Genomic DNA, 26,002 nt, shown 5'->3' on the forward strand with positions numbered 1-26,002 from the left:
AGTAGAAATATAATAATTAAATAAAACACACTTCTCTCAGATCTTATTATTTTTAAAGCATGTTCTTTCATTTGCCTTATTGCATTTAACATAAGGCATTTTCCAACATTCTGTCTCTCTGGAATGCCTGGGCTTATAACTTTAGGAGGCCATGCTTCATTGTCTGAGATCACAGTTTGCAGTCCCAGTGGAGAAGTTTGAACCGGTCTACTTGACTTATTTCATCATGCAGAGGACCAGGAAGGGGACTGTGTAGCTGAGGGATGCAGACAGAGAGTGGCTGGGATTTGGAGTTGCAGTTGAGGAGACATCAGGGAGGCACTATGAGACAAGGCAGGAAGTCCAGTTGGGCAGACAGGTCCCTAGAACAAATGGTCTAGAGAGCCAACACCAGGGAGATTCCATCAAACACTGGCTATCTAGAAATCCGATGCAGGTTGTCACCTAACACTGCATTTGACAAATTTTAATTGCTCACATACCTTCTTCAGAGTTTTCACCAGAACTATGTACCTGCAGTCCCAAATAATCTTCCATGATCTCTTGGCCCAAGATGATGTAGCCACATAGTCAAAGGCAGCAATGCTGAGATCCCTGAGTAAACACTTAAAGGACAGCTGCCTCAGAGGACCCTGCAACCCATTCCCAACTGTGATGTGAGCAAAATGTTATTTTTTATTTGTAGGATTTATTATGTTTTTCTCTTACAGTAGGTTGCATACAAGTATGATCATCCACATACAAGTTTACTTCCACAAAAGGGAAAAGAGCATTATTCTCCTTGCAAAAGCCTTATCCTAGGAACGAATGAAGAACACACACACAGACAAGATAATGGTGGCTGTGGCATCTGCTCCTCTGTGAACTGTCTACTCCTTGTATGGCTTACAGACAATCAGCAGCATCCCCCTAGATCAGCTTCCTCTTCTGTTGCTGATGAATCCTCAAGCGAGTGACAAGGTAGCTCCTCTTTAGACCCTCTAAAAAAATGACAGACCCCTGATTTAGGGACTGCATAGAAACCAGTATGACTAAAAGAAGGATAAATCTTAGCAAACCTATTTAGTCTCCTCCTATGACAGAATGACAGCCTCCATAAACAATATGTGTAGTCTGGTTTTACATCTCATATTGGCCCGAAGTTTCTATTCAAAGAATAAATATTAAGGCAAGGAGACCTGCATTGTTCTCCCATATATACATGAATCACATCAGTGATTCTCCACTTGTAGCAATTTTGTCTCCCCAGGGGTCATTTGACTTTATTAAGCAAATAATAGTACAGGGGTATGGACATATAGCAAAAAGTTTTGAAGGTGTTGTATATGAATAACTGAAATATGGAAAACATTGCTGTCTCTATCTTCAAAAAAGAGATCAAGAATTTCTCATCAAATTTTCAGATAATTAATTTGTATAGTAAGAACTCTGGAACCACAGAATTTTTTTTTTTTTTTAAACAGGGGTCTCTCTCTCTCTCTCTCTCTCTTATCACCTAGACTGGAGTGCAGTAGTATTATCTCGGCTCTCTGCAACTTCCACCTGCCAGGCTTAAGTGATCCTCTGATCTCAGCCTCCCAAGTAGTTGAGACTACAGGCATGGGCCACCATGCCTGGTGAACTTTTGTATTTATTTCTTTAGTTAGTTATTTAGTTAGTAAAGATGGGGTTTCACCATGTCACGCCATGACCAGTAGGCTGGTCTCAAACTCCTGGGCTCAAGCGATCTACCTGCCTGGAACCACCTCCCAAAGTCCTAGCGTTACAAGCATGAGCCACCATATCTGGCCACAAAATATTTTCAATGGCAGTAACAATTGATAAACTTCAGTAAGGGTACATGTAAAGTAATACCTAAGAACAAACACCCTCAATGCAAATAGAGAATAAATAAAGGCTGAGGAAGTACAGGTGAAAAAAATCTAGGCGTCATGGTGAACTTGAATACCAGCAAGAGCGAGAGATACAGTAGGTTGATAAAAGTCCCTTTATGTGAGTAGCTAGGAAGCTCATTTTAGACCCCTTGCCTTCTGCCTGGTAAGAAGAAATTATAATGCCCACGGCAATGGGTCAAGGCCTGGGCACAGGGACTTTAGGTCACTGAAGATCATTGAGGGCCGGGCGCGGTGGCTCACGCCTGTAATCCCAGCACTTTGGGAGGCCGAGGCGGGTGGATCACGAGCTCAAGAGATTGAGGCCGTCCTGGTCAACATGGTGAAATACCTCTCTACTGAAAATACAAAAATTAGCTGGGCATGGTGGTGCGTGCCTGTAGTCCCAGCTACTCGGGAGGCTGAGGCAGGAGAATTGCCTGAATCCAGGAGGCGGAGGTTGTGGTGAGCCGAGATCGTGCCGAGCCAAGATTGCACCATTGCACTCCAGCCTGGGTAACAAGAGCGAAACTCTGTCTCAAAAACAGATCATTGAGAAAGAAGAACTGGCAATCCATAAGTGGTTCTGAGCATATTTTTTTTTAACCTCTTTTTCAAGGCAGGCCAGGGGAAGAGAGAAGCCAGCTAGTGACATGTGGTTGAGGACATCATTCAGGACACTGGTAGAGGCAGCATGTTGATGAGAAGGATTAAAGATTCACAGTTGTCACCTTTTCACTAAGTGTGCTGAACCAGCAATGTGACTAAGGTTCAAAAGACAGGACATGAGTGGAGTGCTAACACTCTTATCCTAAGAGTAAAGCTGGTGGCTAAGCAAAGATACGAATCCAAAAATTACCTTAGAGGCAGAGTGTGGTGCCTCATGTCTGTAATCCCAGCATGTTGAGAAGCTATGGCAGGAGTAATGCTTGAGCCCAGGAGTTCGAGACCAACCTAGGCAACATAGCGAGACCCCATCTCTACAAAAAATAAAAATAAAAATTAGCCAGGGCCAGGCACAGGGGCTCACACTTGTAATTCCAGCACTTTGGGAGGCTGAGGTGGGTGGATCGAGATTGGTCTCAATCATGAGGTCAAGAGATCGAGAACATCCTGGCCAACATGGTGAAATCCCATCTCTACTAAAAACACAAAAATTAGCTGGGCATGGTGGCGCGCACCTGTAGTCCCAGCTACTTAGGAGGCTGAGGCAGGAAAATCACTTGACCCTGAGAGGCAGAGGTTGCAGTGAGCCAAGATGATGCCACTGAACTCCAGCCTGGTGACAGAGTGAGACTCATCTTAAAAAAAAAAATTAGCTAGGCATGGTTGTGTATGCCTCTGGTCTCAACTACTTGGAAGGCGTAGGTGGGAGGATTACCTGAGCCTGGGAGTTCAAGGCTACAGTGAGCTGTGATTGCACCACTGCATCTCAGCCTGGACAACAGAGTGAGACTATCTAAAACAAAACAAAACAGAAATTACCCTAAGGAAAGGAGTTGATGGACATGGTAATGGTGGTGGTGGGGAGAGGGACATGACTAAAAGTACAGCAGTTTCCTTGATGGAGTACGAAAAAGAGGTACCACTGTCAAAGACTGTATCGCTCACTCCTGAGGAGCCTAATGGTCCCATTCACATGAAGCTGTTGACAGTTACCAAGTTATTGAGATATAGACATTCTCACAATTTTCACATATTTGATAGAAGGAAAAAGTAGGCCTTCCTTTAGAACACCACCACAATGATTTCCCCCTATAATTTGTGTACTTCATTATAAAGTATTAATGGAATTTTTCAGTCAATTAAATGCTGTATGCCAATGCCATCAAAATGTAATTAGTGGTAAATTAAAAGTGGCCATAAAATGGAAATTGGTGTGAGAATACTCTATTTCCTACTGATTAGTAATAGCTACCATTTGTTGAGTTCTTACTATGGACCAGGCAGTGTGCCACCAATTTACAATCATCATCTTATAGCATTCATTCCTTGTAGGAGCCACATCAAGTAGATAGTAGGTTCCTGCAGCTTATCCATGAAGGAGATGAGGCACAGAGAAATCTAAGCAACCTGTCCCAAATCAGTCAGCTAGTAAGCTGCAGAGCTGATCTAGCTCAGTTTCCACTGACACAAAAGGCAGGCGCTAAACCACTGCACCACACTGCCTCCCCATAATCCCATGACCACGGTGTTAGGTAAGAGGAGAGGTTGCTGCCTCTGCCTTTCTCCTCAGTACTCCATTGTCTTGGATGAGCTTAGAGTGTTCCTAGCAGAGGCATATGCTGAGAGGAAAGGAAGTCCTGCCTTTAACAAATGAACCTTCTATTAATTCCCACAGCAGCTAACTATGGAAGTTTTAAGTAAGGTCTACCAGGTCTATAACTATGAGAAAAGTAACTTTCTGGACCTCTGCTTCTGTATCTAAAACAGGGAGGATGAGAAAAGTACTTACGTCACAGGTTGCTAGGGTGATTAAAAGATTCAGTGCATATAATAGCTCACGACAGTACCTGGCACACAGGAAGCACATGCTACATTTAGTCATTATTATTTTCATAATCATCATACCATGCTTTTCACTACTCAAGGATTTAGATTTGATTTAGCTGACTTGGAATTCCTACGACTCCAATCTGAAGTTGATGACTCTTTTGAAGTTCTTCCTCACTCAATACCATTCCCTTCCTTTTTAGTTAGAAGAAAGCGAAGTACATGATTCTGGGCTCTTGTGTCTCAGAACACCCCTTCTCAAATATATCCTTACTCTTTTTTACCATTTTGAGGGATTTCACCTTCCCTCCATACTCAGGTCATGCTCCCTAAATCATCTATACATTGCAATGGGCATTAAGAGCACCACATGTTATAACCCTCTTATCCCCATTATAAATGTTTAATTAACTTCCGTCATACTCATCTCACCCTCAGCACCTGACACCCTCTTCCTGCCCCACCTACCATCACTCTCTACTGCATTTACCCTCTTGTGTAAGTCAAGTTTACCCAGTAAACCAGGACACAACCATGTGCTATTCATCTTTGCTCTTGCCCCATTACTCTGTCCCCTCGCCCCCAAAAGTTACTTAGCAGGCAACATTTAATACGTAATTTAAAAAAAAATCAGTATGTGGCCTGAATTAGGGGTTTCCAGCACCAGGTTTGTTCAAAGGACTCAAAGGACTCAGCATAGAGACATCAGCAAAAGGATGCAAAGTAAAATCATCAAAGAAAAAAGACACATGGAGAAATCAGATATAGGCTTCCAAGGGTCCTCTCTCAGTAAAGTCAAATAAGATCCCCTAATTCTACTCCAGCAGCTAACTGTGACAACATGAGTTAAGCACTGTTTATCAGGGAAGCTCAATAGAAACTAAACACCCAAAGTTTTACTGGGGACTGGTCATATAGGCATCCTTTGCCTAGCATGTACCAAAATTCCAGACCCTTAGAAGAAAAGCAGGTATTCAGCATGAACCATATGTTTTCACAAACCACATGAGTCAGCCTTATCATTTAATGAAAGTTTCATATCAATGCTGGGAACTGTTTACCAGTAAAGTTCCCAGATGCCAGTCAAATGCCAATCTTGCTGACAGGCCTTTCTAGGAATAGCAATCTCAGGCCTGGCTATTTTAACCCCTTTCTTCACAGGTACTGGGAAACATGAAATCTAGAATGTTAGATCTTCCGACTTCTTGGAGTTGTCCTTTTTGGCAGCTGTCTATAGCAATGTGAGGAATTCATAAGTAACTCAATACTAACAATCATTAAAGTACCAAAATTTGCTTATATAAATTGGTGAGAACTCAAGGCCTTTCCTAGGATAATGGTAGTTTGCTGAATTTCCATTAAGATTTCTTTTATGGGAAAGAAAAGAGTTTAGGCATGATCAGTGCTCTACAATTTGCACATGGGAGGCTCATCACACTTCTAGTTTGCTCCAGAAAATAAATAGAGAAAGTTTGATCTAGTCAAGCTTCTCAATTAAAATATTTGGAAACTGAGGCCCAAGAAAGGCATTTCTCATTCTCAGGAGGCAGCCAGCTCCTAAGGTATAGGCAGGTAGCCACAGGGATGCTGCCTGTGGGTCTTGAGGCAGCCTCTGATCTGTGTCTTCCCTTACTTGTATTCCAGGGAACAGCTGATCTGCTTGTCTTCTTCTTTCAGTCTTTTGACAATGGTTTTCAAGAACCTTTTCAAGTGACATGATAAGGTGCTGCTGCATGCTGTGACATGAGTGGAAAGAAACTGTTACTTCACTTCTACCATCCGTGTAAAGCCCACACCACTCAAATGAAGATGTCTCTAATGACATCCTCTCTTCCGCATATCTCTGTCACATAGCAACCACTTTTCACTTAAATATTCTTTGTAATAAGTTTACTGGGGTGATATACAATATCTAAGTATTTTCTCAACCCTTTAAATAGCCCAGAGATTTTTTTAGAATCCTATTTCCTACCTTTCAAAGAAGCAGCACATTTTTCTCAGAGGTCACCTGGAACCTGTGATTCCTTGACTTATCTTCTTCCCACCAAACAAAATCATACACAGCATTTGATTTCTTTATGCCTCACACCTCTGACTCCTAGGTTCACAGATAAGATTAGATCCTATTGTAGAGAGTTGTATTTGTTATACAGTGAGACTGATGTAATGTTTTGATGAAAAGGACCTCCCTGATGTTTAGGTCAACACATGACACAGAAGGCCAAGGAAAATGGCACCTTTCTCCACAAATTAGAAGAAAAAATGGTTAACTCAAGTCTTCGATGAATGAGAAAGGAGATGTAAAGCCTAGAGAAAGGATGGTAAGAAGGAAAACAAGTGAGGATAGAAAAAAGAGAACAGACTCACCTGGGATTTAGCTAAAAGGATCTTGGATTGAAAGACAAGCTGAATTGTCAGGGACCAATTATAAGAACCTCACCAACTTTAGTAAAGCTTCTGTCAGGGACTAATTATAAGAACCTCGCCAACTGCTGTCTTTAGTAAAGCTTCTGTCACTCTCTTGTGGTCCCACAGCACTTTGTCTCTACAGCTTTCTTCACGCAGTCACCATAAAAACAACGGAATACAAACCTGTCTCCCTAGGGCACTCACATGAAGCAGAGGTCTCAACTAGTGACGTGGGTCACTACAGATCCTACAAAGAAGAAGGAATACCCAAGGCTCCCAATAACCTCCTCTTAAAATGACTGGCTGAATAAACAAACAAGTATGTAAACAAATGAAAGAATATGAATAAATTGAATAAGTGGTTGTTGCTTTAAAAACCAAATGGCCTGGGTGAAGTTGTCAATGTGACCGAATTCTCTATTCTGAATGACACAGTAACTGCCAACCTGTTGTCAGAACCGTTGCTAACAAACTTCTGTAACTTTCTCTCACCTTTCTCTCTCTTCTTTGCTTCGGTCTCCAGTGCTGGTTTCATTTAGCTCTATTAGAAATGTTTTCACTTGGGTCTGTTCAAACTTTCGTTCTGAATCTATGCAGTACTGTTTGTGTGTGTGTGTGTCTGTGTGTTTGTGTGTGTGTCTGTGTGTGTGTGCAGGAATAAATGTGTGTGTGTAGGTGTGAATGTGTGCACATGTGTTTTAAAGTCTTATTTTATTTTTGGATTACTAGTGCTAGTCATGCTAATCATAAAAACACAGTTATTTTTATGCCCAAACCCCAAAAGAAAGCATGTCCTAAAGTTAAAAATGCATTCCAACCACCATCCTCAGGTCCACCCTAAGCAACCACGCATCTTTGTGCAGATGGCTTTAATTCATGAGAAAAACTTCTACTTTCTGCTCCGTCTCGGGCTGAAAGTATATTTAATATTATTTCTCTCTGAGATTCAATTACAAATGAATTATTTTTAATTTCAACTACTGAAAAAATAAACAAAGCAGTTGGGCCTGCAATAAATCACCCTTTAAATGTGTAGAAACTGTTTAGAACAAACAAGTAGACAAGGACAGCTGCCGTCATCATTGGGACATTCCATTCTATGCCAACAAGGCTGATCTGAGACGTCACCTCATAATGAACAGCACTTTTCAGGTCACTGGACCCTGAAAAATATACTTACATAGGCAAAAGCGATCCCAAATCAGAAGGAAACTGCTATTCTGGAAAAGAAAAAAATAAGCAAATGTTTGAAGTTTCTGTGCCTTACTTAGCCTATGCTACCATCTTTACTTAAAATAGCAGACATAAGAAAATACAATCTTCTTTGGTTTTTATCAATCTTTAGCATGATAGTGGCAACAAACCCGAGCAAATAAAATTACCTAAGACAGGTTCACTAGAGATTATTTCTACAAACAAAACCCACAAGAATGTTCTCAGCCTTAGACTAAAACCTTGCAGATCTGATCTGGCTCCACTCTTCTCCTGTAAGTGAGGTTCACCATAGTGGATCATTGCCAGCACTTTATGGTGGACGGTTCCATCTAAGTCATACAAAAACTTCTAGTTGACACTGATGAGAGATAAAGCCTACAGGTAAAGGGAGACGATGGAGGGGCGTGACTGCTGAGTCATGTTTGTCTTCTATTTCAATCAGCTTCAATGCTACCGTGAAATTGGTATTTTCTAACTTGTACTTCTATCGGTATGCTTAGGTAATTTTTTATTCCTTTAGCCAAAAGAAGTTATAAAATAACTAGTTTAAACATATGGTTGGAGTTCAGGACAAGCTACCCCAAAATATAGCACCCTGGCATTTGAGAAAGTAGCAGAAGCTAGAAGGTCACTCTCAGTTTCCCCTTACCCCATCTCTCCTAAAACAGGTCATGAAGCCCAGTAATATTTCCTGTCCAAAAGCCAAGTTCTTCAACTTGTATTTCCTACCCAGAAAACCCTGTTTGTTGTAATGTGACCTAGAATTACTGCTCTTATGACTCCCTATTTCTTGGGCTGATCTAATTTATTTTTCCTATTGAACTTTCCAGTCCCTAATCACTCCATTCAATCCTGCGACCCACAGTAGCTACAGAAAAACTCTCATATCACTTCTGTTTTTATTCCAGCTTGCATGAGTTCCTTTAAATGCATAAATTTCTCAAGAGCTGTGTTCAACTTCCTACATGTTCAGTAATGAGGGAGCTCTGACATTGAGAGTCAGCAGACATATCTCAACAGCCCAAGAAAATTAAGACATCAAAGAATACATTCACAATTTTAACTGCATCAAGGAAATGCAAGGGAAATACTTAACTGAATAACACATGCATTTGTAGTCTGCTCTTAAGTGTATACAGATAGGACACCATCTGAATCCTAGCAGAGAGATGCTGGATCTAGATGTGTAGCTCTATTTTTATCTTAGGAAAAGTCTCTGAGCCTCAGTTTCCCCTATGGTACATAACATGAGGACACGAAGTCTGGATACCAAACATTCAGTATTCCTCCCATGTGTTGCTTATACATTAACAAAAATAAATAGGAGTTATCCAGGATTTCTGCAGTGCAGTCTCAAAACCTGCTGAAGATTAGTGGAAAGTTACAGCAAGACCAAAAAGTATCATTTGTCATTCTTTATTCTGGGCATCTTGACTGCATTCAAGGAGAAGGCCTTGAAGACTTTAAAGTCATAATAAGCAAGAGTACAGATCCCACATGTGTTACATTTTATTTAATTACAGCATTTCCAAAGATCACACAGGAAATTGAACACACAGTTGGGGACATGCTTTATTTTTTAATGTTTAGAACAAGCCTGTAGGAAATCTCAAAATTATATAATATCTGAGCTACAATGACATTTCATTTTGTGGATGTTCATGCTTAGAAATAGGGATTACCTCAGGACTTATCAAGACTTTGGAACAAACATGGAATAAAAAGAAAATATGTATTCACACATGTATAAATATATATTCATTCTATGCATAGGGTTCTATATGGACTTCAACATCAACTTATAAGTAACTTTTAGCAATTAAGTAAATTTTCCCCTTCAAAAGCATGTTAAGAATCAGAGAAGACAAAGAGGATTCTTCGATTTTTATTTTCAAGTGAAATGTTCTTGAAACACTAATAAATTTGATTTGTGAGAGAAAAAAAGTCCAATCATTTTGAGTGTTGACTTTAAAAATTTTAATAGTCTAAGTCAACACTTAAGGGGTTGAGTAAAATAGACAATGGTGAGCTTTCATAAAAACTATTTGAAGGAAAAATTATATGGTGCTTACATCTGTGCCATGTACTATTTTCTTTCATTTTGTCCAAGTCATTTGAATTTAGGGGGAAATTCAATCTACATTTTGTAATTCATTTCCACACAAATCATGAGCACACACTGCGTTGAGTGTTTGATGTATTTTCAGAACTTTTTAATAAGTTTTTATGCTTCTTCCTTTAACCACAAGAAGTGGCACCTTGCCAAGAGGAGGAGAATTTAAATATGGTAACTGTAACTACTGCTTAACTACTCAGGGGGTGGAAAGTTTGTGGGCTACTGGAAAAGGGAGGTTTGAAGCAATAATAATGAAGCTATGGGTACACTTTGAAGTTTGTGGCATTTTCAGCTCATGGGACTAATGGTGTTGAAAATCTAAGAGCATAAATGAAAGTATTCTAATAGGTTTCTGTATAGTAATGTAAACTAAGGTGACCAAAGTATATAAAAGGAAATAGTTTGCCCATGAGAAGTGACTTACCTCAGGTTTGTGAATTATTTCTTCCACTTGAAATTAATGATGCCTTTGTTCTTGGTCAGTTTTCATTTCACTCTTTTAAGTGAGACTTTTATTCCTGGAAGAAACGCGTTCACCCACCCTCAGAAAAGGTCTACCCAAGTTAATTTATCAAGGCACCTTAAAAGTGAGAGAGCCATCCTCTCCGCAATACAGGAAGCCTAGTAAGAAAAATGATGGTCTAGGATCCTCATAGGAGCCTCACTGACCCACAGTAATCAAATAATCAGAACTACACTAACCAATTGAACTCCTCTTTTCTGCATTTCAGATTGCAAAGTAACCTATAGTTTTAGAAGTGGGGAAGGTAAGAAACAGCTATCTTTAATCTCTGATGTTTACACAGATTGGACTGAATGATTGGCAATGAGTCTGTCCCTCAATTTTTGGCATTAAAATATTCTACAATACCTGGTTTCACTACTGCTGAGGGTGAGGGAGGAGGAGAGGAAAGAGGGTTTTACAATCAATGATAGAGAATAAGATAATAATAAAATAGAGGCACCAAAATAAGATCATACAAATTCTAATCATTGCAATTTGTTATTTGAATTAAATTTTAAAATGGAACCAATATACAATTGCCCCTTGATATCTGCAAAGTATATGTTCCAGCATTCCATGGATACCAAAATCCACTATGCTCAAATCCCTGATATAGAATGACATTCTATCTGCATATAACCTATACATATCCTCTTGTATATGTTAAATCATCTCTAGATTACTTATAATACCCAACATGCTGCAAATACTATGAAAATCGTTATTATACTAATTTTTTATTTCTATTACTTTGTTTTATTGCTATTGTTTTATTTGCAGATGTGAAACCCACAAATGTGGAGGGACTACTGTATTCTAAAAATTCCCTAATTTAACTAACTGCAAGCAAAGCTCTGCCCTAGATATTTAAACTAGATCCAAATGCCCCTTTAAATACTTTGGAAGTGCAAGAAAGGACTTCTTTGACTTAGTGAGAAGGCAGAAAGAGGGATTGCAACCTGAAGTTTGGTGACTGTGCCATGGAAGAGAAACACAGGGGTGCACAGGAGCTCCTCAATGGGCAATATCATCCTGTCTAGGAAATTGGGAGGTTGGGAACTTTACTTGAAGATCAATGGTAGAGAATAAGACAGAGCTGGGAAAGAGATAGAGTCATACTCTGAATGTTTGGTTTCATACCATCACAATAAAGTAAGTGATATTATTTTTTTGGGGGGGGGTGGTTTCCCAGTGCATATAAAACTAATGGTTACTCTATACTGCAATGTAGTGAGTGTGCAATAGTATTATGTCAAAAACACAGTATATGTACCTTAATTTTAAAATGCTGGCTGGGCATGGTGGCTCACGCCTGTACTCTCAGCACTTTGGGAGGCCAAGGCGAGCGGATGATCTGAGGTCGGGAGTTTGAGACCAGCCTGACCAAAATGGAGAAACCTCAACTCTACTGAAAATACAAAATTATCTTGGCACATGCCTGTAATCCCAGCTACTCAGGAGGCTGAGGCAGGAGAATTGTTTGAACGCAGGAGGCAGAAATTGTGGTGAGCCAAGATCGCACCATTGCACTCCAGCCTGGGCAACAAGAGTGAAACTCTGCGCCTCAAAAATAAATAAATAAATATGCTTTATTGTTAAAAGGTGCTAACAATCATTTGAGCCTGCAGTGAGTTGTAATCTTTTTGCTGGAGAAGAGTCTTATCTCAATGGTGATGACTGCGGACTGATAACAGTAGTAGTCACTAAAAGTTGGGGTGGCTGTGGCAATTCACTAAAATAAGGCAACAGTGAAGTTTGCCATATCAATGAATTCTTCCTTTCACAAAAAAATTTCTCTGGAGCATGTGATAGTGTTTGATAGCATTTTACCTACAGTAGAATTTCTTTCAAAATTGAAGTCAGTCCTCTCAAAACTTCCTGCTGCTTTATCAACTAAGTTTATGGAATGTTCTAAATCCATTGTGGTTATTTCAACAATGTTCATAGTGTCTTTAGCAGGAGTAGAATCCATCTCAGAAACCATTGTCTGCGTATCCATAAAAAACAACTCTTCTTTATGGCTACATTATTCCATTGTGTATATGTACCACATTTTCTTTAACCAGTCTGTTGTTGATAGACATTTAGGTTGATTCCACGTTTTTGCTATTGTGAATAGAGCCGCAATGAACATACATGTGCCTGTGTCTTTATAAGAGAACAATTTATACGAGATCATGTCCTTTGCAGGTACATGTGTGGAACTGGAGGCCATTATCCTTGGCAAACTAATGCAGGAACAGAAAACCAAATACCACATGTTCTCACTTATAAGTGGGAGCTAAATAGTAAGAACACATGGATGCATAGAGGGAACAACACACTGGGACCTATTAGAGGGTGAAGGTTGGGAGGAGGGAGAAGATCAGGAAGAATAACTAATGGGTACTAGGCTTAATACATGGGTGATGAAATAATCTGTACAACAAACCCTCACAGTACAAATTTACCTATGTAACAAATGTGCACATGTACCCCGAACATAAATTAGAAGTTAAAAAAGCAGCAACTCTCATCCATTCAACTTTCATCATGAGATTATAGGAATTCAATCTTATCATTAGGCTTCACTCCTAATTTTAGTTCTCTTTCTATTTCCAACACGTCTGCAGGTACTTCTTTCACTAAAGTCTTGGCCCCTCAAAGTCATTCATGAGGGTTGAAAACAACTTCTTCCAAACTCTTGCTCATGTTGATGTTTTGACCTTCTCCTGTGAACCACCAATGTTCTTAATGGCATCTAGAATGGCAAATCCTTTCCAAAAGGTTTTCAATTTACTTTGCCCAGATCCATCAGAAGAATTACTATCTATGGCAGCTATAGCTTTATGAAATGTATTTTTAAATAATACAACTTGAAAGTAAAAATGACTCTTTGATCTATGGGCTGCAGAATAAATGTTATATTAGTAGGCATTAAAAACATTAATCTCCTTGTACATTTCTATCAAAGCTCTTGCTTGGCTATGTACATTGTCAATAAGAAGTCATATTTTGAAAGGAGTCTTTTTTTCTGAGTAGTAGGCCACAACAGCTGGCTTAAAGTGATCAGTAAAACAGGCTATAAACAGATGCTTACAGATGTTCAGGTCTTGTTGTTCCATACACAGAGCCCAGACTGAGATGATATGGCATAATTCTTAGGGGTTCTAGGGTGTTCAGAATGGTAAATGAACATTGGCTTCAACTTAAGGTCACCAGCTACATTGACTGCTAACAAGAGAGTCATCCTATTCTTTGAAGCTGGGCACTGACTTCTTGTTGCTAGCTATGAAAGTCCTAGATGGCACCTTCTTCTAATATAAGGTTGCTTTGGCTACATTAAAAATCTTTTGTTTACTGTAGCCACCTTCATCAATTATCTAAGCTAGATCTTCTGGATAACCTCTGTAGCTTCTACATCAGCGCATGCTACTTTATTTTGCACTTGTAAGTTATGGAGACAGCTTCTTTCTTTAAACCTCCTGAACCAGTTTCTGCTAGCTTCAGACTTTTATTCTGCAGCTTCCTCACCTCTCTCAGCCCCTACAGAACTGAAAAGAGTTAGGGCCTTGCTCTGGGTTAGGCTTTGATTTAAGGGAATGTTGTGGCTGGTTTGATCTTTACTCCAGACCAATAAAACTTTCTCTGTTTCAGCAATAAGGCTGTTTTGCTTTCATATCATTTGTGTGTTCACTAGAGTAGCACTTTTAATTTGCTTCAAGTACTTTCCTTTGCATTAGGAACTTGTCTATCTGGCACAGGAGGCCTAGCTTGCAGCCTGTCTCAGCTTTTGACATGACTTCCTCACTAAGCTTAGTAATTTCTTGCTTCTGATTTAAAGTGAGAGACCTGAAACTCTTCCTTTCACTCTAAATGGAGGCCACTGAAGGGTTGTTAATGGGCCTAATTTCAAGATCATTTTGTCTCAGAGAATAGGGATGCCCAAGGAGAGGGAGAGAGGAAACAATCAGGGGAATAGTCAGAACACATACAATGTTTATTAGTTCAGTTTTGCCATCTTATATTGGCATGGTTCAAGGGATGCCAAATAATTACAATAGCAACATCAAAGATCACTGATCACCATAACAAATAAAATAATGAAAAGGTTTGAAATATTGTGAGAATTGCCAACATGTGACACAGAAATATGAAGTGAGCACATGCTGTTGAAAAAATGGTGCCAATAGATTTGCTCAATGTAGGGTTGACATAAACCTTCAAGAAAAAAAAAAAAAACCCATTACTCGGTATATATCCAAAGGATTATAAATCATTCTACTATAAGGACATATGCCCATGAATGTTCATTGCAGCACTATTTACAATAGCAAAGACCTGGAACCAACCCAAATGCCCATCGATGATAGACTGGACAGGGAAAATATGGCACATATACAACATGGAATATTATGCATCCATCAAAAACAAAGAGTTTGTGCCCTTAGGGACATGGATGAACCTGGAGGCCATCATTCTCAGCAAACTGACACAAGAACAGAAAATCAAACACCATATGTCCTCACTCATAGGTGGGTGTTAAACAATGAGAACACATGGACACAGGGAGAGGAGCACTACACACTGGGGTCTGTTGGGGGGAAATAGGGGAGGGACAGCAGGGGTGGGGAGTTGGGGAGAGATAGCATGGGGAGAAATGCCAGATATAGGTGAAGGGGAGGAAGGCAGCAAATCACACTGCCACGTGTGTACCTATGCAACTATCTTGCATGTTCTTCACATGTACCCCAAAGCCTAAAATGCAATTTAAAACAATTTTAAAATAAATAAATAGTTTTTAAAAACCTCAATATCTGTAAAGTATAATAAAGAAGTGTGCAATAAATGAGGCGTGCCTGTAGTTGAGAGAGAGAGGTTCAAACTAAGGGATTAAGATATGCTAGCAGTTCTCAAACTCCTTACTCCTTGAACTCAGAACCCCTCTTTTAAAAATTATTGAAGCTCTCCAAAGGGCTTTTTTTACATGAGTTATATCTCACAAGATTTTAAATTAAAACTAATTAAAAATTTTTATTCATATATTTTTAGTAACATAAATCTATTACATATTATCACAAAAACATTATTGTGGAAATTTTATATTTCCAAATGAAAAACTTTAGTGAAAAATGCAGCATTTCTTTATTGATTTACACTTTGAAAATCTTTTCAGTCTGCCTAAATAGAAGATGGCTATCACTTACTGCATTCTTTTTTTTTTTTTTTAGATGGAGTTTTACTCTTGTTGCTTAGGCTGGCGTTTAATGGCGTAATCTCAGTTGACTGCAACCTCCACCTCCCGAGTTCAAGCAATTCTCCTGTCTCAGATTCTGGAGTACCTTGGATTACAAGTATGTGTCACCATGCCTGGCTAATTTTTTTTTTTTTTTTTTTTTTTTTTTTTTAGTAGAGACGGGGTTTTCCATGTTGGTCAGGCTGGTCTCAAACTCCCAACCTCAGGTTATCTGCCTGCCTCAGCCTCCCAAAGTGCTGGGATTCTTACTGCATTTTTATATCGGCTTCTGAATTCAGTTTGTTGCAATATGGTGCTTTGGTTGAAGTATATGAAGAAAACACAGTCTTATACAAAACATAGTTGGACAGAGAAGGAGTATATTAATAGCCTTTCCAAATAACTGTATATATAATTTTTGAAACTCCATTAAAATATAGCAAATATAGTTTCTTAAAGATAAGATACAATTTGGAAATTTGAAACTATAGAAATGAATCTTTCATGCTCTGCTATATGAAAATCTATTGGTCTATATTGTACTTTGAATGAATCTTTCACTCATGCTTGATAGATTCTCAAAGTCATACATAGGTCAATTAGAAAATATTAGATCCCTGACTCAAAGGTCTAACTGAAGATGCTCCAAATGTTTACATATTATATTATACTATCAATGAAATTACATGTGTTAATATCACCACCAATTTCATGAGAAAGTCTCTACATATTTAAAAACTATCAAGCTCCTAGTGACAGATTTAATGTTTTTTAATTCTAATTTTGCACAAAAACTTGAATTTTATCATTGACAACAAATATTTTCAGTCGTTTTCCTTGAAATGAGAGTCTGTCATTCATTTTAAATAAAATTTCTGCAAAATACCAAAATTTAAATGGCCATAGTTTGTGTGCCAGTCATGCTTTCAAATAAAAATGGCATTCAATGTAAAAAGGGGCTAATTCAGTTCACAACTTAAAGAATGACATTTTTCCTCAGGGAATCCATTGTATGTCATCTGCAAGTGAAGTGTTTATGTTTATGTGTACTTCGCATTTTCTCACACAGAATATTAAAACCATATTATCCAAGTGTCTATATTTAATAGAATTAGCCATTTAGGCTGCTGATTAGGATATTCTTAAGTGAAACTAGCAGTTTCTAATACTGTGAGTATATGGCAGTAGATTCCAACTAAGGTGCCAATAGTTTTGCCAACCACTGCTTTTATACCATTACTGCAAATGTCAACACAGTGCCAAAGGCAAATAAGATCTTAGTATTACTGTGAAAACAGTTTTGACCCCATCCAAGTGTCCTGGGAGCCTCCAGGTGTCTAAAAACCACACACTGAGAATCATTAGTTTATGAGAAGGCTTTAGACTGAATGAGATATAAGTAAAATGTGCAAGATGCCACATTATAAAATCCAACAGGTCTCCATGTGATCCCTTTAATTGTTAGTTAAATAATCTTCAAGCAATGATAATATGGTTGTTCCTTTCAAATTTGTATCTCTTTTTACTGGTACAGTGTCTAAACATATTAGTGAGCATCCCATAAATATTTTAAGTCATAATGCTGATCAGATGCTATTCAAGCTAATTACTATTGGAAAGTCCTCAAGTATTTCACCACTAAACTCTGTATTACCTGTTAGTTTGAGAGGCCTATTTTGGGGATATAATCTTTTATTACCATTTTAATTATAAAAATTTTTGAGAATAAATGTTGAATTTTATTAAATGTATTTTTGGCATGTACGAAATATATCCAATGTTTGTTCCCATTTGAACTACAAATACAGTACAATAATAATAAATATTATATAGCATTGAGCCAGACTTGTATTCTTAGACTAAATCTTAGATAATGGACATACTGTATTGACTGACCAGCATCCCCTTCTTTGAGAAGCAACCTCTCACCCATTCCATGGTTTTAGTGGAGCGCTAAATCATTGCCTTTACAGAGGGCACAAAGACAATGTGCAGAAAACATTAAAGTGGGTTGACCCAGAGGTGGACATACAACACAATAATGGCCAGAGTTCCTTCCTAAGGGGGCTATAAATGTGCAGGAGGAAAGACAGTCTCTTGTGACCAGCATTTCTGAGCTTCAAGAATATGAACCTGAGCTGCTGACTGCCATCTCCCTTTCCCCAGAGAGGAAGGTGTAGTCAACATTTTAAGGGAAGCAGAGCTGAGAAATAATAGAGAATGATATTATTTAAGTCTGTGGATACTTTTGTATTTAAAGGCACATTAATGCCTGGTTCTCCTGGGTCCACAAACCAACATGGACTCTTAAAGAATCACAGTTGAGTTTTCACATGACAATCACAAAATGTTAACACACCCTACTTGATCAGGGTTAACATTTTTTTCTAAGTTCTATTGAAATTTTTCTACTTAGAGTTGCTTTATGCATGTTCATGTATGAGAGTAATCTATTTTATGTGTGAGTAGGTATGTGTTAATTTTGTCAAGGTAGGCTGGCTTTGTTTAAAAGAGAAAAATAAGAAAGAGAAGGGAACAAAATAAAACCAGATAAAACAATACCAGGGCTGTAGGGATCCAAGATGGCCGATCGCTAACATCCTGGGATTGCAGCTCTCAGGGAAGGCGTGGAGAACTAGAGGACGCCACACTTTCAGACAAATTCTGGTCGCTCACGGAGCAGGAGATCCCCCAGTGAAGGAAACACAGGGGTGGCCAGCGCGACTCTTGTGGCCGGTGTAGCGGTTCCGCCGGCACCTCGGCAGGGCAGCTCTCAGAGCAAAGTAAACAGGTTCGGAGGACCGGCCGGGTCCCCAGCAGGACACCAGAGCCTGGCGCAGCCGCTGTGACGACACCTCTGTGCGAGAGTGCTTGGTGCAGAGTAAACAGGACCGGTTCCCCTTCTGACCAAGGTTTGGAGCCCCGGGAAGGCAGAGTCGCCTACTACCGACACAAGAAGGAAGCCAGACAGGAGAATCCTGGGCAGAAAAGCACCATCAGTTTTAACGCTGCTGCTCTGGCCCTGGGAACTAACAACCTGGACGTCCACTCAAGAGACCTAATCTGAAAGTTGGTAATTTCAAAGACAGGAGGATAAATTTACAATGACAGGAAGAAACCAGTGTAAAAAAGCTGAGAATACTCAAAATCAGAACACCTCTCCCTCTAAAGATGATCACAGTTCCACATCAACAATGGAACAAGGCTTGATGGAGAACAAGCGCATCCCAATGACAGAATCACTCTTCAAGGAATGGATAATAAGAAACTTCGGTGAGTTAAAAGACCATGTTGTAGCCCAACGTAAAGAAACTAGGAACTTTGAAAAAAGGTTTGATGAAATCCTATTGAGAATAGACAAACTTAGAGCGGAGTATGAGTGAATTAATGGAACTGAAGAATACAATACAGGAACTCCGAGAAGTATGCACAGGTTTAAACACTCAAATTGTTCAAGCAGAAGAAGGGATATCAGAGGTCAAAGTCCAACTTAATGAAATAAAACGTGAAGAAAAGATTAGAGAAAAAAGGATAAAAAGGAATGAGCAAAGTATCCAAGAAATGTGGGACTATGTGAAAAGACCAAATTTACGTTTGATAGGTGTACCTGAATGCGACGGAGAGAATGAATCCAAGCTGGAAAATACCCTTCAGGACATTATTCAGGAAAATTTTCCTAAACTAGCAAAGCAGGTCAAAATTCAACCCCAGGAAATACAGAGAACACCACAAAGATATTCCTCAAGAAGAGCAACCCCAAGGCACATAATCGTTAGATTCACCAGGGTTGAAACGAAGGAGAAAATACTAAGGGCAGCCAGAGAGAAAGGTCAGGTTACCCACAAAGGCAAGCTTATCAGACTTACAGCAGATCTCTCAGCAGAAACTCTACAAGCCAGAAGAGAGTGGGGGCCAATATTCAACATTCTCAAAGAACAGAACCTTCAGCCCAGAATTTCATATCCAGCCAAACTAAGCTTCACAACTGAAGGAAAAATAAAATCCTTTATGAACAAGCAAGTACTCAGAGATTTTATTACCACCAGGCCTGCTTTACAAGAGCTTCTGAAAGAAGCATTACACACAGAAAGAAACAACCAGTATTAGCCTTTCTAAAAATACACCAAAAAGTAAAGAGCACCAACATAAAGAAGAATTTACACCAACGAATGGATAAAACAGCCAGTCAACATCAAATGGCAGTAACCCTAAATTTAAATTGACTAAATCCCCCAATCAAAAGACACAGCCAAAACCCAAAGGCATGTTACATCCAGACCTGTTTCACATGCAAGGATACACAAAGACTCAAAACAAAGGGATGGAGAAAGATTTACCAACCAAATGGAGAGCAAAAATAAATAATAAATAAATAAAAAGCAGGAGTTGCAATTCTCGTATCGGAGAAAATAGATTTTAAAGCAACAAAGATATAGTGGTAAAAGGATCAATGCAACAACAAGAGCTAACGATCCTAAAACCCAGATACGAGACTTAGATTCAATGAGACAGAAAATTAATAAGGATATCAAGGACTCGAACTCAGATCTGGAACAAGTAAACTTAATAAATATTCATAGAGCTCTCCACTTCAAATACACAAAATATACATTCTTGTCAATACCACATCACACCTACCCATAAGTTTAAATGAAACATTGATTGGCCATTATTAATACTCAATTTTTTTCCAAATAAAGCAATATTTCCATTTACTCTCCCTCTTTCTCTTCCTCTTTCTTCCTCTCCTTTACTTATTTTTTTTTTCTTTTCTTCTCTCAAAAAAAAAGAAATCAACTTGTAAACCTCTAGATCCAGGTCGGCAATGTCTCTCTCATTGCTTGATTTCCTTCCTTCCCTTCCCTCCCTCCCTCCCTCCCCGCTTCCTCCCTTCCTTCCTTCCTTCCTTCCTCCCTACCGTCCTTCTTCCCTCCCTTCCTGCCTTCCTCCCCCCCCCCAAAAAAAAAACAAAAAAAAATACCAGAACAGCAGAAATAATAGGCTTCACCTGAGGCTTAAAGAGTTAAAAAAAAACTCTTATGTGAAACTATCTGGTTTGGAATCTTTTCTAAAGATTTTTCAGTATTCTCATGTTTTTCATGAATATTCAGTTGGCCAGGTTTTTAAACTTTTCTTGAATTGATTTTGATAATTCATGTTTTCCTACAAAACAATTTCCTTCATTAAGGTCTTCATATAAACTAGCCTACTCTTTAAGACTTTTTTTGATCTCTTGTATGTGGTTATTTCACTTTTCTCATTCCTAATTACATATTTGTGTTTTTTCTCTATTTTTCACAGATAGATGAGCTAGTAACTTATTTGAATATTTTTATTTATTATAACTGTTTTCTTATTATAAAAATATGCTGGGATGTATTTAATAATTTTGTCATTTTCTTTTATTTATTTTTATTTTTTTGAGATGGAGTTTCACTCTTGTTGCCTAGGCTGGAGTGCGATGGTACAATCTCAGTTCACTGCAACCTCCACCTCCCAGGTTCAAGCAATTCTCCTGCCTCAGCCTCCCAAGTAGCTGGGATACAGGGATGTGCCACCAGATCCAGCTAATTTTTGTACTTTTTAGTAGAGACGGTCTGTCTCCATGTTGGCCAGGGATTTCTCTATGTTGGTCAGGTTGGTCTTGAATTCCCGACCTCAGGTGATCTGCCTTCCCCAGCCTCCCAAAGTGCTGGGATTATAGGCATGAGCCACCATGCCCAGCCAATTTTGTTATTTTCCTAATTCATTAATTTTTGCATTTATAGTTATAATTTTTCCCTCCTGCTTTGCTAAGTGTAATTTGTTTTTCTTGTTCAATTTATGTGAACTGTGTGATTAATTCTTTCATTGGCATCTAGCTCTCTCTTTTGGGAGTCTTCTCTCCCAGAGTCTTGAGAGTTTTCCCACCCAAGACTTATTTCCACCAATATCCTACTAATTCCTTTCTGACTTTTTCTTTTAATACAAAACATCAGTTCCTTCATCTGAAAAAGGAAGCACTTTCCTCACTGCTTTTCCCTGTGGTTAGGTGGAAAGAACATCTACTAATGCTTTACAGAAAGCCATTCAGCTAAGCACAAACCTCCACAAAAACTAAATGGATCAAATAGGCCACCTTGGTTACAAACTCTGCACAATCAGGAAAATAGCCCTGAGAGATATACTAATAATTCTGTCAAGGCAGGGGCCAACATGGGTGTTGGGAGGAAAGAGGAAAAGCTAAGACCTTTATTAAAATAGCTCACATCACTTCACTCTGGGCACTGGATTTAATCCTATGCAGTTTATTGAATTAAACTTCCATTAATCTGCCTTTAGCACTGAAATTGCCAAAATGCCTGAACCAGTTAATGAAAAAAATTACACAGACATACCACAAAGAAAACCAAGGACCTGTGCAAGGGCAACTGGTCCCTTGTTTTGATTTACTGTAAAGCAGTCTGACCATTTTTGAGAGGCACTCCTAGAAAGGCCAAAATAAATGACTTATGGTTTTAGCTACTAAAAGAGAATATTTATAATAGCTACGGCTTTTCCAATGAAATCCTGTAGGTGATAGGTTTCTAATATAAACTTATAGTGTCTGCCAGTTCCAAGAAAAAAGAAAAGTGTTTTAAGGTGTTATAATATTGTTCATGCCCTGACATCATTCTTATCTAAATCAGGAAAGGAGTTTTTAGTCAGTTGAGTTGGATTTCTAAGTCAAGGGGGGTTTGTAATGGCACATTCAGATGATTTCCAAGAAGCCATTTTCAGGCTATTGTATTATTAATACAAGGATTAAAGTGTCCCCCAAAGGCCTCTAACAAGACAGACCATCACTGCTCCAAAAGGGCTATTATACTCTAGTCTGTTGGTGATTCAGAGATTTTTCAAGTGCCTGGCCCTAAGGATAAGCAGCCAACAGAGAAGGACCATGACGAAATTGGATTTCCTTTGCCATTGCACAGGTAGGAGTTGTTAATCTGTATTTGCTTTCTGTTTTGAATAAAGAAGAGGAAATTATTCTCCTCTGGAAAAATTTCTACCCACCTCCAAAACTCCCCTGTGATTATAGCTGAACAAAAAAATGTATCCTCCCTTTTATAAACCAAGATTGCTGTCTCCTGTTCTGGAGTATCGAACAGCTATGCCAGGGAGAGGGCTACAATTCAGGGATTAATTGAAGTAATTTTCCTAGAAACATAGGATAGAACTTGTGTGGGTAAGTCACTCAGCAAAGACCAGATGAACTTTGTAAAATCATATCCATCCTTCATTTGGCAATCACAGAATATTACAAAGCTTCCAGAAAAAGGTGGGTCTTGATAATGTTTTCATGGTGCATTTCCAAAGTTCATTTGATTCTAAGTTACTATTTCCATTTTAGATATAAGAAATCAGGACTTCCAAAGTTAAATAAATTGCTCAAAGTCACTTTCTTTTTCTTAGTGGCAAGACCAGCATGAGGCCTGCAGACATCAAAGTAACTGCTCTTTTTTCAATGACATGTAAGTAGCAAAGTCACACAGATGAAGAGCAATGAAGAACGTAAACCAGAGGCTGAAGCAGGAGGATCACTTGAGGTCAGGAATTTGAGACCAGCCTAAGCAACAATCAAAGCAAGATCCCATCTCTACACAAAATTTTAAAAATAAGCCAGGCACAGTGCCAGTTACTTGGGAGGCTGAGGTGGGAGGATTATTTGAGTCCAGTAGTTCGAAGCTGCAGCGGGCTCTAATCATGCCTCTGCATTCCATCCTGGGAAACACAGCTAGACCCCACTACAAAAAAAAAAAAAAAAAAAAGGAAAAGAAAAGAAAGAAAACTAACTGGTATTTTCTAACTTAGCTTAAGAAAGATGAGCTATTACCTGGCTCTTCTTCATCTATTCTTCAAATACATTTAATGTTTCTCCCAGCCCCAGCTACTTCTGTACAAAAAGACAACACTGCAGAATATACTTTAATTATTTCCCTCTAGCTTTAGTTTCTTGTTTAAATCTGAGGCAATGTGGAGAGTAAGGGCAGCTTATGTTAGGCATTGTTCTAAGTACTTTATGTGTGTATTAGCTATTTTAGTTTCCCTAACAGCCCTATGTGATAAGGTACTATTATTATCTACATTTTGAAGGTTAGGAAACGAAAGCACAAAGGTTAAACAACTTATGAAGGTCACAAGAATGGGAAGTGAGATTTGAACTTATTAATAGATCAGATCTGGGCTCTTCCTCTATTCAAGAGTGGTTCAGTGTATCTAATTTCTTTAGCTTTGCGGGTTATGAGACTCATTTGGGAATAAAAGAAGGAAAGAAGAAAGGGAGAGATAAGAGGCAGTTAGTTAAAGAAGGAACAAGGTTAGGTAGAAACCAGAGAAATAGCATTGTTTAATCTAACCATTTGTGAAGAAATATTGGGGAATTTGAAAACTAATTTAGAAGTCTAGTATTTTTTTTGTTACTTGAACATAATTAGTCTTTTTTTCCATATCCTCTGTCTAGTCTTCAGATATTGAAATAAAGATTCAGAGTCTATAAAAAATACAATCAACTGGCCATTATCTAAAAGGTAGCAAAGGTCTTAAAAATTAAACTGTTTTTTAGAAAGAACAAAAAAAAGATTTTCTTTTAATTTGGAGTTAATTTATACAAGTGATGACACAAAAAATTAATACCACTATTGACAAAAACAAGGCAAACCTAGTAGTGGGAAAAAGTACTGGGTGTATTTTGAAAGCTGGGCAGCTGAAAACATATCAAGATACATTCTTTGCATCAGAGGAGGTCATATTTCATGGAATTTATTTGTACTTCATTAGAAGCAGGAAATACACATCAATCTTACTTGGCCTATTTGAAAGGAAAGAGTACTGCCAGAGCAAGGGTGATAGCCCACCAGCATTGTCCAGCAGCAGGCAGGAATGGGAGTCCAAGCAACTAAGAAAATCAGCATAAATACTGACAGTTAAGTAGCCAGAGATCCTGGTCCAAAGCAGTTAACATGATGGAGGAATCAGGCAGCTACTAGGTCATAGATAACCTAAATGCTAGTTCAATCCCAGACCCTGAGATGTCTCTGCATTCCCAGTGACTTCCCTTCCTATGTCCATTCTGCCTTCAAATTTTTATTCCTACATAAAACTACATTCCACTCCTCTCTCAAGACAGGTGGCCTCTTCTGCCCCTCCTCTCTGCTCAGCTCTGAATCCAATCTACACAAGTGTCTTAATTGTCATACACATGAACACACACACACACACACACACACTAGTCGCTATAAGCTTTTTTTCATGTAGCACACATTACTGAAGGCTTGGGGAAACAGATGAATTTACTTCTAGCAATTAGAATGACTTAAACTCTAGAAATTCTTCAGTCACCCTACCATGTTGTTCAGTCATCCACTCTGCCCTTATTCCCAATGACCTCACTAAAATTCTCCTTGTCCTCCAAATTCCTGTTTATCTTTTATGAATAGCACATTGGCAATCCTTTTTTTAAATTTTATTCAAATTTTTACCCTAAGAGACAGATTCCAATATAATTATCAAGGAATTTCTTAATGAAGACACCTCTCTACCTTGTGTTACAGTCATCCTTATTGCTATAACTACTAACGTTATTTCCATTTTTACTTACCCAGCTCTAAAGTCAAGTTGTCTTCTGGTTTTTCTCCCACTTACTGAATCCTCTTTTACCGACCTCCAAATGTCATAAAGACATGAGGGTTCAGTATTGTGACCTCATTAGCTCTCTATTAGACTCTGCTCCTATGTAATCTCATCAAGTCTCAAGACCTTAAAGGACAAATATGCTATTGACTTCCAAATTTTATGTCTCCAGCTTTGCTCTCTCCCCAAACTATAGACTTCCATATCCAGTATGGCCTCTACATCTCTTCTAGATGTCAAATAAACATCTAAAAAAAATCAACAAATGTTAATTATTTTCCCTAAACCTGGCTTTTCATTTCCAGTGTTGTCCATCTTAGTAAACGGAAGGCCAAGGTGGGAGGATCACTTGAGCCCAGGAGGTCATCACTGCAGAGAGAGCTGTGATTGCACCACTGAACTCTAGCTTGTGCAACAGAGCAAGACCCTGTCTTTGTTGTTTTTTTTTTGAAATGGAGTTTCATTCTTGTTGCCCAGGCTGGAGTGCAATGGCATGATCTTTACTTACTGTAACCTCTGCCTCCCGG

At 38.7% G+C, this 26,002-nt stretch overlaps 1 long non-coding RNA gene across 1 annotated transcript; it reads right to left on the bottom strand.

Annotated features, from left to right (window-relative positions):
- Positions 1 to 25,767, bottom strand: LOC118151411 (uncharacterized). The gene is made up of 7 exons (XR_008479587.2): positions 25,444 to 25,767; positions 10,529 to 10,622; positions 7,954 to 7,993; positions 5,998 to 6,100; positions 4,327 to 4,384; positions 3,253 to 3,330; positions 1 to 980 (listed from the first exon to the last, which is right to left on the bottom strand). It is a non-coding gene; the product is annotated as an uncharacterized LOC118151411 (long non-coding RNA).
- Positions 25,768 to 26,002: the final 235 nt, after the last annotated feature.

This window comes from Callithrix jacchus, chromosome 2 (genome assembly GCF_049354715.1).
Source record: "Callithrix jacchus isolate 240 chromosome 2, calJac240_pri, whole genome shotgun sequence".
Classification (NCBI taxonomy): Eukaryota; Metazoa; Chordata; class Mammalia; order Primates; family Cebidae; genus Callithrix; species Callithrix jacchus.